This window comes from Dendrobates tinctorius, unplaced genomic scaffold (genome assembly GCF_039654945.1).
Source record: "Dendrobates tinctorius isolate UK_male_01 unplaced genomic scaffold, ASM3965494v1 ptg000203l, whole genome shotgun sequence".
Classification (NCBI taxonomy): Eukaryota; Metazoa; Chordata; class Amphibia; order Anura; family Dendrobatidae; genus Dendrobates; species Dendrobates tinctorius.
The window spans coordinates 982,159-995,952 of NW_027361870.1; the positions used below are offsets into that span (position 1 = coordinate 982,159).

The 13,794-nt window shown below is 43.1% G+C and overlaps 1 protein-coding gene across 1 annotated transcript in view; it reads right to left on the reverse strand.

Moving 5' to 3' along the window:
* The window catches only part of SERTAD2 (SERTA domain containing 2), a 94,572-nt gene extending 81,025 nt beyond the window's left edge, over positions 1 to 13,547 (reverse strand). The window contains exon 1 of the mRNA XM_073553773.1: positions 13,313 to 13,547. The gene's annotated coding sequence lies outside the window, so the exon portion shown is untranslated. The remainder of the gene's footprint in view (positions 1 to 13,312) is intronic.
* Between the last annotated feature and the right edge of the window lie 247 nt (positions 13,548 to 13,794).

Below are 13,794 nucleotides of genomic sequence, written 5' to 3' on the forward strand. Positions count from 1 at the left end.
AAATTATATTGTGCCGGCAGCAATCAAGCTGGGAAATGCACGCATTTTTTTGACCTTGGCATAGGTCACACCTTTACTAAAGGACCATGAAATAATGCTTAGACCTCCGTGTTCTTCAGGTATAGAACACATACCTATTATAGTCTGTGGGACCGGTCAAAGGGCCATTTTTTTGTAGGCCGGATGTCCTCAAAGAAAAAAAAAAAAAAAAAAGTTCGCCATTTTTGATCCACATATCAAACTTAACCATTAAAATCAATGGGTCTGTAAAAACAAAAAAAACAAAAACGAATATGACTGTCATCCATCTGTGTTCCACCCGCCATCTATTTTTTAAAGGGTATTCCCATCTCCCAATATGTGTTAAGTGTAATAATATTAATATTAGAAAATACTTCCACTTACAAATGTAGTATAGTTCTTCTGATTCGCTATGCTGCTTACCCCATGTGCAGGGCATTGCAGTAGCTTTAGGCCATGTGCACACGATGCAGATTTGCAGCGTTTCCGCAGCGGATTTTACCGCGCAGAAACGTTGCATATCCGCATTGTGATGTACAGTACCTTTAAAATGAATGAAAAAAAAAAAAAAAACGCTGAGCAGACGCTGCGGATTTTTCCGCGCGGTTTTCCTGAGGTACAAAATCCGCAGCATGTTGCTTCTTTTGTGCGGTTTTCTATCTCCCCTGTTACCAAATCCGCAGGGGGAAGACCGCAATGGAAAACCGCACAAAATCCGCATGAAAACCGCGTGAAAAATGGAAGAAATCCGCAGGAAAAATGCAGGTCATTTGACCTGCGGTTTTCTTCCATTCTGCACGGAAAAATCCGCAGGGCTCAAAACTCCGTCTGCACTCAGCCTTATTATCCACTAACAACAAGCTAACTAACTATATGTGAGAGGTTATAACCATGCACATGGGGTAAGCGACATAGAAAATCAGAACTAAACTACATTTCTAACTGGAGATATTAGGTTTTTAGGTTTTGGAATCAAAAATGCTGCAAAAACCGATACCTGTGTTTTTTCAGTGGTTTTTTTGCACCACCCATTGCTTTCAAATGGGTGAAATACGCTGAAAGAATTGATATGCTCCATTCTGCGAAACCCAAGATTTTGTACAAAATACTGGGAATAAAAAAAAAAAAAAAAAAACACAAGCCATGTGCATGGGATTTCTGAAATCTCAAACTTTACTCGTACTGTAAAACAGGTAAAAATTTGCATTGAAAAATTGAAGATTTTTTTTTTTTTTTTTTTTAAACCACCAACTGCAATTTTACATTTGAAAACCTAGTCAGATTCCTGAGCCCAGGGCAGTTTGGGCAGTTTTTTTTCACACCAAAAACGTATAGATTGCCACAATTTTTTAAAAAAAATTGCCCCATCCCCGCAGCGTGTAGTAGAGAACATGTTTACTATTGGTGTTTGCTAAAAATTCACTGTGTGCTATAGTTCCAGCGCTGGGGATGCGATTTTATGAAATCCCTTCCATGTGCTGCGGAGAAAATTTGCAGTGGAAATTGATCTGAAACGTGCAGCATGTGCATGCACAGGGCGAAAGATGCAGCAAAAACTGCAAGAAAAACTGCAGACTTTTATCAGAGGGGTCAAATAGACCGGGGACTGACCCTGATTTTATCAAATGTTCCAGGAAAATTCACATAAGGGCAAGTGCAGACGAGCTTTTTTTCGGTATGAGTGTGATTCGTCAAAACATCGGATTCCACTCAAACTAATGTTAGTCTATGGGGCCGTGCACAAGTCCAATTTTTTCTTCGTACTGAGCCAGCCCGAGGAAAAAAAAAAATTCAGTATGCCAGACTTTGATGCAGTATTTGGACATGCAAGTCAATGAGTCTGTGGAAACCATCCACTGCATTTGGATGGCATCTGAGTTCAGTCCAATTTCCATGGACTTACACTCCTCCTCCTCATCCGAGAGAATCAGTTGACACTATGATCAAATTTTGATCAGCGTGTGATTAGCATCATCGACCTGATTCTCTGCGACGGGAGAATACAGAGTCGCCTGACCTGCCCTAAGTCTTAGGCCTCATTTAGACACCTGTTTTTCATATACATGTTTCATCCATGTTTTGCACAGATAGAACATTTACTGCACATAATCTATGGGGCTGTCCACACTGCAGTTTTTTTTTTTTGGGATGTGAGAAACACAAATGTTGGTAAAAATATACACATGGGCCAAAAATACAGGGATATTGGATTTGGTACACGGATGTAAAGTGTCAACTTTTTACTCTAATGCAAAAATAACATGAAGTCCTTAGGGCAAGTGCACACTGTGCGTATGGGGGAAGCGGATTTTGACCATCTCTTAGGATTGAAAATTAACCTGCACTTCATCCACAATGAAACACGTTTTCCCTGCACATACCCTCACATGTTACGAGTCTGCAGCTGTGGTGGAACTACAAATACAAGCATGCCATTACAGCATCTGGCTAGTCTGATGAAAGAATGTGATGGAAGATGCCTGAAAAAGCCAGTGACATCATTGCATCTGAGAAAAGGAATCCTGGCAACCTCGGACAGACGAAACAGTATTCTGCCAAGAATTATGCCAGTGATGATATGAAAATCAGCAGCTCTTCCACTTAGCCCAAAGTGCAGCATAGTGGAGGCTTATCAGGTCAGATCCAGTGTCATTTACTACCATTTATTACAGAGCAACACAAAAGGATGATGCAAATATTCAGAACAGCCACAAATATGCCCTGAATGTACAGTAGATGGGGGCCAAAAAGTCACAGAAAGTGTATGTTCACACTGCATCTTTTTCCATTTTTTTTTTTTTTAAGAGAGGTCAAAAAACAATTGCGTAAAAAGTGCTTAAAAATGATCAAAGAACGGTCCTATTCATTTATATGGGTAAATGACTCGCTGTTCATGTGTTCAGGATTTTAAATTTGTCATGCATTTAAAATATATACTTTCTTCTGGCGTTTTTCGGCTATGAAGACGCTCAATAGTTTACAATAGACGTCAATGGGAAGGTTAAAAATAAAGAAATAAACAAACATGCCAGGCTGTCTTTATGAACATTTTGTCAATTTTAAAAAATGTCTGAAAAATGGAAGTACGGTAAAAAGACACCCAAAAAGTTATGAAAAAATGTTCAAGTAAAAGGGTAACAAACATTGAAAAGTGCTTGGAAAATAAAAAAAAAATGCTAAGAAAAAAAAAAAAAAAACCACAACACTTCAGGCTTGTAAAACTCCACTAAAAAGGAGCGATTCCTGAAACGCCTTTTATTGAAAAAAAGTCATTTTTGTCAATCGGAAAAAAGTCATAGTGTGAACTTACCCTAAGGCCACATGCACACATTCAGTATTTGGTGATTTTTTACCCTAGTATTTGTCAGCCAAAGCCAAGTGTGGGTGAAGAATACAGAAGTGGCGGAAATGTTTCTATTATGCTTTTCCTCTGACCATTCCACTCCTGGTTTTGGCTTACAAATACCGAGATAAAAAAAAAAAAAACTCACCAAACACTCAATGTGTGCACATGGCCTAAGGGTATCTTCACATGGAGCTTTTTTTTTTTTAAAGTGGATGTACTTTGAAATCCATGTCGAAAGACTCTGAGAACATACCTTGCACGTGTGGGATGTGCATGTCGCAAAAGTTTGGGATGATGTCCCACTACAGAGCGGATCTAGAATAGAAGTGCTGTAGAATTCTGCATGGTCTCTTTCTATGGAGAGTGCATAACTGTTACATATGTTCACTGCTACGTCGCCAGGCCTTTATTCTAATGATGAAGGCTTTTCTTTGCCAAGCCAGCTGTTTTTGAAGTACTTTCCAACTTTTTCACAGGCCACAAATATGGCATTTCCTAAATATTCATGAGCAGCGTAGTTCACGGAGAGAATGAGGCGGATATAAAACATCCAGCCCTTTTTAAATATGGACTGACAGCTGGACGACCTAAAAGAGCGGAAGATTTCTTCATGCATGGAAAAGCTCTCAAAATTATATTTATAAAGAGAAAAAAAAAAAATCCCTTAAATTTTTACCATCCAGCATTCTAGATGGCAAACCATGTTCGAGGAACAGGGATCTGCACTGATAAACTATCACCCATCTTCATAAGATCACTCAGAAAACCCATTCAGGATCATTTCCACATATTTTTGGCATTTGTGGCACTTTTTAAAAAAAAAAAAAATGATTTATAGACATTTTTGTGCAGCCAGATGTGCGCTATGAAACACATCACTGACAAAGTATTTTTTTCCCGAGGTGCGGGTTACTTTTTAAGCTTTTTAGTAAACCAACTTTCTTAGAAATAAAAAAGACAATTTAATTACCGTATATGTACATGTTTACACACAGCGGAGAATCTGCAGATTGTCGTGGATTTGATGATTTTTGCACAAAAAAAAAAATAATAATAACAAAAACCCTGACACTGCCGATATAAAAATTTGCAGCACATGTCATTTTCCACGTAAAAATTCTCAGCAATGCGTACACGAGAATTGTGGACATCTCATCTATTAGCCCGCTACTGCAATACGCTGCAGATTGTCTTCACCCCAATTCACAGCACATATGTAAAGTGTGAACATGCCTTTAGGGTTCTTCCAATGAGAACATTTCCATTGCAAAATTTTTTTACAATATACAGAGACAATTGCGAAGAATAAAATCAGCCGTAAAAATCTACACTATAAATTGACAGGCGGCAGAAGTCGAATCCGCAGCACCACTCAGTTAAATATTTTCTGCAGGATGTGGATGAGATTTCGGAGATTCCGCTACTGTAAGGGTATGTTCCCACAGTCAGTAAACGCTTCGTACATCCCCAGCGTCAAACCTACAGCGACCAGATGTTACAGCATAGTGGATGGGATTTCATGAAATCCCATCTCCACTATGCGTCCTGAGACGCCTCCGGCTTCCCTGCTGAGACGCACATGCACTGCGTCTTTCCAGACCGCAGCATGTCAATTTATGTAGCAGAAACACTGTCTCCGCAGCATAAATTACCCTTTCACTATCATTAGATCCGGTAAAACTGCATTATCTTCCTAGTCACCTAGTTCCTAGTCGGGTGCAGAGAAGAGCGCCAAGGTTATTAGAGAACTGGGGGTCTGCAATACCAAGACAGGTTATCACACTTGGGGTTATTTAGCTTGGAAAAAATCGAAGGCTTAGGGGTGATCTTATTACAATGTATAAATATATGCGGGGACAGTACAAATACCTTTCTAATGATCTTTTTACTCTAAAGCCCCCGTCACACACAGCGAGATCGCTAGCGAGATCACTACTGAGTCACAAGTTTTGTGACGCAACAGCGATCTCACCAGCGATATCGCTGTGTGTGACAGGTACCAGCGACCCCCCCCCGCCGGATGTCGCTGATTGTTCTGGAAAGCCCTGGACATTTTTTTGATCGTTGGTCTCCCGCTGGCCAGCACGCATCGCTGCGTGTGGCAGGCGGGAGACCAGCGATCAGCGAGCTGGTAGCCAAGGTAAACAGCTTGGCTACCAAGCTGTTTAACCAAGCTGGTAACCAAGGTAAACAGCGGGTTTCTAAGCGCCGCTTAGAAACCCGCTGTTTACCTTGGTTACCAGCTCACTGCACCAGCGCGCTGGTATCTAAGATACACTGCGGGTAACTAAGCGACGCCCTCGCTTGTCGTTGCTGGTCCTCATCGCTGGTGATATTTGTCTGTTTGACAGCTCACCAGCGATCATGTAGCGACACACCAGCGATCCTGACAAGGTCATATCATTGTCGGGATCGCTGGTGTGTCGCTATGTGTGACGGACCTTAGACCTGTGACGGGGACAAGGGAGCATCCTCTATGTCTGGAGGAAAGAAGGTTTAAGCATACTCACAGACACGGATTCTTTACTGTAAGAGCAGTGAGACTATGGAACTCTCTGCCATATGATGTTGTAATGAGTGATTCCCTAATAAAATTTATGAAGGGACTGGATGCCTTTCTTGAAAAGTATAATATTACAGGGTATATACACTAGTTTCCTTAATATTGCGTTCATCCAGGGAGCTAGTCTGATTGCCGTATGTGGAGTCGGGAAGGAATTCTTTTCCCCAATGTGAAGCTTACTGTTTGCCACACGGGTTTTTTTTTTCCTTCCTCTGGATCAACATGTTAGGGCAAGTTAGGATAGGATATGGGTTGAACTAGATGGACTTAAAGTCTTCCTTCAACCTTAATAACTATGTTACTATGTTACCTGCATATTAAGTGCGGGAAAGCAGCTTACTACGCATGTGCACTAATTTAAATAATTTTGTACACTGCAGTTCTCGCAGTGAGGTGAGCTGACCGCTGATCTTCAAGCTCTGTAGTGTCTGGATGTCAGGCTGAGCGGTGGCAAAATGCCACCATTCAGCCAAAGGCATCCAGATGTAGCAGTGCTGGATTCTTTGTGGGACAGGATGTATATCTTCTCAGCGAACAGTTATGGTATACTGCGGCTTTTATATTTTATTTCTCTTCCAGGAGACAAGGGCATCGGTGGAATAGGCGATGCAGTAAGTATGGTTTAATTAAGATCTATTAAAGGAGTCGGTGTCATTTCAATTAAAGGACTTGATTCTGACTGCGTGTTTATTTACCATGTAACTATAGAATTATTAATGATTAGGTGTCTTATAGATGCTTCTCCATTATTAAGCCGTGGGCTTGATGTCACCAGACAATAAAAAAGTGACATCAACTCCACAAAATATTACCCCACTTGCCACTGCTACAGGGCAAGTGGGAAGAGTCGGGTAAAGTGCCACAATTGGTGCATCTTTGGATGCGCCAATTGTTGGGCAGCTGTGGGCTGCTATTTTTAGGCTCGTGAGGGCCAAAATCCATGGGCCTCGCCAGCCTGATAGTACCAGGCCACAGCTGTCTGCTTTTTCCTTGGCTGATTAACAAATATAGGGGGACCCCACTATTTTTGCTAACCATCCAAGGTAAGCAGACTGCTGCGGCCTGGTACGGTTCATGGATATTGGATCCTTACCACCCTGAACTACCAGTCCCAGTAGTCTGCTTTACCCTGGCTGGTTAACAAATAGGGGGACGCCACACTATTTTTTTTTTTTAATTATCATTTATTTCTTAAAAAGGAGGGGGACCTGTCTCTTTGCTTTCCTCCACTTCCTGTGTCGTGTTCGTCCGGCTGTGTCACAAGATTCACCATTATTTAAATTAGTACACATACGTAGTAAGCTGCGTTCCCGCACTTAATGCGCATTTGACTAGGAAGATAATGTGGTTTTACCACATCTAATGATAGTGAATGGGTAATTTACGCAGCTACATAAGTTGACAAGCTGCGGTCGGGAAAGATGCGCCACATGTCCGTCTATGCGGGTGATCCGTCAACATCGGTGCACGAATAGTGGGCATGTGAGTTCTTGAAATCCCATCCACTATGCTGTAACAGCTGGACGCTGCAGGTTGGACATTGTGGATGTAGGGTCTGTGCACATGTTTTGGATTCGTCTGCGGATCCGCAGCAGATTTGGCTCTGTGGATCTGCAGCATTTTTCCAGCGGATGTACAGTACCATGTTATCCTATGGAAAACAAAAACCGCTGTGCACGTGCTGTGGAAAATTCCACGCGGAAACGCAGCGGTCTATTTTCCGTAGCATGTAAATTTTTTGTGCAGATTCTGCAGCGTTTTTACACCTATTCCATTATAGGAATCCGCAGGTGTAAAAACGCAGGCAAAATTCACACGAAATCCGCAGGTAAAACCCAGGCATTTTGACCTGCGGATTCTACAGATTCCACGCGGAAAAGTCCACGGACGAATCCGCAACGTGTGCACATACCCATATGCAGCGTCCAACACGCAGTATTTACTGACTGTGGAAACATACCGCAATAAATCTGCAAACAGGAAATCACTTTTTTTTCCATCCCAGAAGCCAACTTTCAATTAGTTTCATTTCAAGTGACAAAAAAACGCAAGCAATGAAAAAACGCATGTGGAAAAAAAACATATCAAAATCGCACATAAAAACCGCATCAAAAACGAAGGTGACCTGCCAGTGAACTCAGATGCGGATTTGGTGCAGATTTTCACCTGCGTTAAATCCTGAGCAAAGGCTGAGCCATTCCTGATCGTGTGCACATACCCTAATAAGTAGTGAATTTTCCATACAGAGAATCTGGACTGAAAATTTGCTGTGTATATGACCCCTGTAAATACACCATTACAAGCTGACAAAGGAAGAGAGAAAGTAACATGTTGTTCTTTAAAGGCATTCTTCCCTTTCACTTTGTTTTCCATCTTAGCACAGTTTGTTATAAATCAGCATACAGTGCTGTACTTACCGTCCCCAGGTCCAGCGGTGAGTCTCCACTGCTACCCCCAGTACATGGCATTGGCTGATGCACTGACGGTCTGACGCCTTGTTGACAGCCAATCAGTGATCTTAGCGGATCAGAAAGGGACGTCCTATCTACGCTGGCAAAGCCGCTTAATTCACTGCTTGGCCACCGAGCTGTCAACGTGACGTCAGCGTTGCAGTCAATACAAGACACCAGGAGCAGCGTCGGAGACTTGCTGGCGGACCTGGGTAAGGCGAGTACAGCACGGTTTGTTTCTTTATAAGTGGAGAAACTTAATTGAATGGGACCAACCCCTTTAAGACGTATAACATTTTTATACTGATTATTTTATATGAAAACAACAATTCTCAATTTATGGAGCAGAAAGTCAAAGATTAATGTGCACAGTCTGGAAACAGAAAAGGCTTGGTATCCATACAGGCTTTCATGGCATACTGAGCGCCTACTAGCAATCTTCCCATAGAAGTGGAAGGATAGAGATCTGCATGCGCCGCCACCTCCCATCCCTGTGCACAAGACTGGACCCGCGTCTGTCACACATTTATATCATATCTTGCACATGTGCCATAACTGTTGGAAATGGGAGAATACCCCTCTGTGCAGGGTGAGCTATCCGCTCCTCTACAGGTTACCTGGAAATGAGTAAGGCTGCGTTCACACGTTGTGTTTTTTTCGCGGAGGTTTTAAACGCGTGATTTTGGGGCGAAAACGCAAAAATAAACAGCATCCCATGCAATCCTATAGGATTCCGCAATACTGTGCTAATGCTGCGGATTTTCTAGCGGCGAAATTGCATAGCGGAAATATCCGCAGCATGCTCATTATTTGCGGAATCGCGGCAATTCCGCCCACATAGGAATGCATTGTTCTGCTTACTTTCCGCATGTGGCTGTGCCCACCGTGCGAAAAGTAAGCAGAATATTTGCTGATGGTACCCACGGTCCGGAGGAGAAAAGACGGTCCGGAGGAGAGGAGACTGTCCTCTTGGCTCTGGGTACCATATACCTGTAAAATAAAAAAAAAAAAAAAAAAAAAATCAGGTTATATCCACCTTCCGATGTCCCGTGCAGCGTCCCCAGGCTTCAGCGATACATGCGGCAGGTCCCGTTCCCAGTAATGCATTGCGACAACCTTTGCTGACGTCGCGTCTCGTGATACTGTAGCAGTCTTGCGAGACCGCGACGTCATCAAAGGTCATTGCCGCAATGCATCACTGGGAACGGGACCTGCCGGAGCATCGCGGAGGCCTGGGGACGCTGCGCGGGACGTTGGAAGGTGAATATAACACGATTTTTTATTTTTTTTAGCATTCTTAACATTAGATCTTTTTACTACTGATGCTGCATAGGCAGCCTCAATAGTAGAAAGTTGGTCACACTAGTCAAACACTATGTTTGACGAGTGTGACCAACCTGTCAATCAGTTCTCCAAGCGATGCTACAGATCGCTTGGAAAACGCTAGTATTCTGCAAGCTAATTACGCCTGCAAATCGCGTTTTTCCGCGGGAGTTCCGCTGCGTGTGAACTTAGCCTAAGTCATTCCCAAGTCATAAATGTAAGGCTAAAAATTATTTTGTGATGTCTTGTTGTCAGACAGTTCCACTCACGGGAGATAAACCAGAATACTTAGTCACCGCTCCTCAAACCAACGAAGGACTCTCCAGTGAGCCAAAACTGGAAGCCATAATTAGTAGGTAACTGACTATACCCATCAGTATAAAGCCCCCCATACAAAACAGATAGCTCGAGAGCCGTGGTCAAGACTCCTCTGGTAACATCTTATGACGCAGAGAACAAAAGGATCGAGTGGTTAAAATCTAAGTTACTTCCCTCTTTCCACTGAGAACACATGCACATATGGTCGTGTAGAGTATGCATGTGTATGGGGAGGTCGGGAGTAATAGCTGTTGGCTAAAAGAGTAATAACCTGACAAGTATTGAAGGTGTTTGGCTTATTTACAGGGGTTGTCTGGTCTTAAGTTACAAGTCTGCAGACACTATGTGACTACAGACTTGTGAATCCTCACACCACGCACACTGCATGCTGTGAGGATTTTAAGGTGCCAGGAGTGACGGGCACAATGAGAAAAAGACTTCAGCTGTACATGTTAGCAACACAGACTCAACTCGAGTTCTACCATGAAGGCCTAACGCAAAGTCTCCTGTGATGGATCTCTACTAGGGAGACCTAAATCTTCGGAGCCCTAACATCTATAACCCGGTCTACAATGTGCCATGTATAACACTGCCATTGAGTTATAAGTCAGAGGGACCTCCATGTACCAATGCCTGGGTGAAATTGTGTCCTGTGCACCACCTAAAGCTGCAACGCTGATAGCACCCACAGCCTGATATATACTGATATGGTACATTAATGCTACACTAACTTGGTGCACATACTAATATATATATATATCTGTTTTTTTTCTTAAAAATTAGGTATGAATATAGTAGAAAACAAAAAACTGTGTGATGTGCCATTATATGCCATAATGTGGAAGTAGGGATCTGTAGAAGCATTGCTGCTAGGGGAGAATAGTCAGCCACCTGCTCCCTAAAAGTCTGCGGGCTTCTGACCTCTTACTGTGCACATGGCACTGTCTAATGAATAGAAAGCCCTAAAATCTCCTAAAATTTGCTAAGTCCACACACTACATTCTTATCTCTTTTTTTAGTTTCTGGACTATATAATACAGTTTGTTAAAAATTGGACCCCAATGTGATATGTACAGTAGTAGCACAGCAAAACTTGTAGTATAACTTTTGGGGGCTGAGTATCAAGGATACGGTCTGCACTAAAGTAAAGTAATAGATTTGCTTGCAGTCCTATGTAAAACTTCATAAAATACATTGTGATGTGACAGCAATTACAATCCCTTGTCCACTCTGGTTGAATATTTAATGATCCATTCCCCAGTATCCAAATATTGACTGCGTATAACGGTGGGTGCGTGATGATGATAATGGTGCTTTGTGACCAAATTATAAGGTATGGTATATATCTGTCGGACAGAGCAGGGCACTATTATTTTGCATCACTATAGCAAAAAAATAAATAAAAAAGGAGATAACTAATTCCATTGTGCTGCAATTACATTACAAAGTTTGAGGAAGAAGAAAAACATCTAAATTAAAATAAGTAAATAAAACAAAAACAGGAAAAATAAAAGTAAAGTGTGACATTATTGTATCAATATAGAACATACTATGGAAAAAGTCACATCCAGGCTCTGTAACAACATTCCCACCTGTTTTATGGTCTTCTAACATGTAGTCACTGGGGCGATGGCAAAGTCTTCTGACAAATATCTACCAAGCCTGACCCTACAGTTAGGAAATGCTGAAGATACTCAGAAGAAACGCAGTAAGACGGGGCCATACTGGCGAAGCCTACACGCTTGTGATTGTCTAGAGAATCCTAACTGGAGACAAAAGGTCCAGGAACACATTGTGGATTTCTGGCCATCTGTCTACAGCTGCAGATCCCTAGCGCTCGTCCGCCTGCGCCTCCGAACATGAAAAACACACCACCAGGATGGCCTTTCCTGCTATGTGCAAATCCACAGGACGGGTATTTCCTCATCTGTAAAGCGGAAAAAGACGAAAAATTCAGGACTATGAAAATACACAATAAATTTCGCCGGAGATTGCGTTCGGCTTTATTAACCCTTGTGTCCACCTACAGCGGCAAAGTGCACAGATGACACCGCATTAACTCTTAATGCCTGCGATACAAAAGCCAAGTTAAAAAATTCAATTAATTACAACACTGAAGTCGGTCATTACCTATGAAACTAAACAAGGGGGTTTAATAGGAAGATCAGAAAGAGAAACTAAGTTTCCAAGCAGACGCAACTTTCTTACAACCGACTGTAGTAGCTGAACCTAGAGCCAACCCCTGTCCTCTAACTCTAGGGAAGCGCCTAAAGTAGCTGACACGGTCACACAGCTACCACCGACGGTGTCATCTGACATTTTCCTACGTCTTGTCTGTCAACGACAACTGCAAAAATCCTCTCGCTACGTTCAATGAGAATTGTCTCCCTAAGGAATGTGGCTCCCAGAAGAGCAGGTCATCTGGACGGTGGATGGCTGCTCCGGGTCATTCAGTGGAAAATACGATGATAGATACATAGCTACAAAGATAGATAGATAGATAGATAGATAGATAACATGCAGGTAGTGTGGTGGGGGAAAAGGTTGATTTTACTACCCAATGCAAAGTGGCCTGTTGGCCACCCCTGGCTTAGTACTGTGGCCCCCTCACAAATACTATACTGGATAGATCGATCAATCGATAGATAGACTTCCATTCACCAGGGGCAAAGGGTCACTTTACTACCCGAGCCAAGGCGAAGTGGCTTGCTATCTCCTGGTGGCTCTTAGCACTCTGATGCCCCAGCAGCCATCTCCCAACTCATGGATGGAGGGAGGGATAGATATATAGACGGACAGAAAATTGTAGGTGTGGGGGGCAAAGGTTTAGTTTGTTACCCAAAGCAAAGTTGGCTCACCCTGGCTTTAAGCACTCGGGGCACCTGCCCTGGTAGCCATCTACCGGCTGCACTCCTGGATAGATGGATACATAGAAATGATGAAGAACCTATGTCCATTCCATGGAAAGTAAACATTTGTATCACACCGTTTCCCATTTTGCCCATAAATAACAAACAATGATACATCTCCTACTACCAACCTGCACACAAGTACAACTACACCCAGAGGAGAGGGCAGCACAACCAGACTTACAGAAGACCTGTCACAAATCATGTACACGCTCCTGCAACAACTCAAACCCAAAAACGTATGCATTAACACAAGTGCTGGAACTTTACAGATCTGCTGCTGCCCAGCCTGTGCCAGGGGGCACACATAAGAGTTTGCTCCTAGATGAAAAAAAAAATAAAATAAAAAATCCAGAGCAGGGATGAAATGACTGGAACTTACCACATGCAGTTGCACCTGAGGTCTAAAGCATCAGGATGGCCAAAGTCCCCTAATCCAGCACCAGATCCATGGGTCCCTGGTGCTGCACAATTATGAAGCCTTGTGCATAATACAATGGAGGAGGTGAGGAGGAGAAGCCACTGGCTTGGAGGCTGCCTGTGCTCCCAGCACTTGCCATGAAACAATATGACGTGAAGTGAAGGCTCTTGCAAGCTCCTTGCCCTGTAGCTCACGTCAAAGCTCCTCCTATGTCCCTGGCAGAACTCCCTCCTCCTCACAGCTCTCTCTTGTCCCCCTCCCTCCTTGTGTTGTCTCCCTTCCCCTCCCCCTCCTCCTCCTCCTCCTCCTCCTCCTCCTCCCTTCAGCCTCTGATCTGCAGCTCCAGACTCCGAGGCTAGAAAGTAGCAGCTCGCAGCCACAGCCTAGCACATGCCCCACTTGGCGGCTCCGGCCAATGGCGGAGGGGAGGCCTCTCACATATC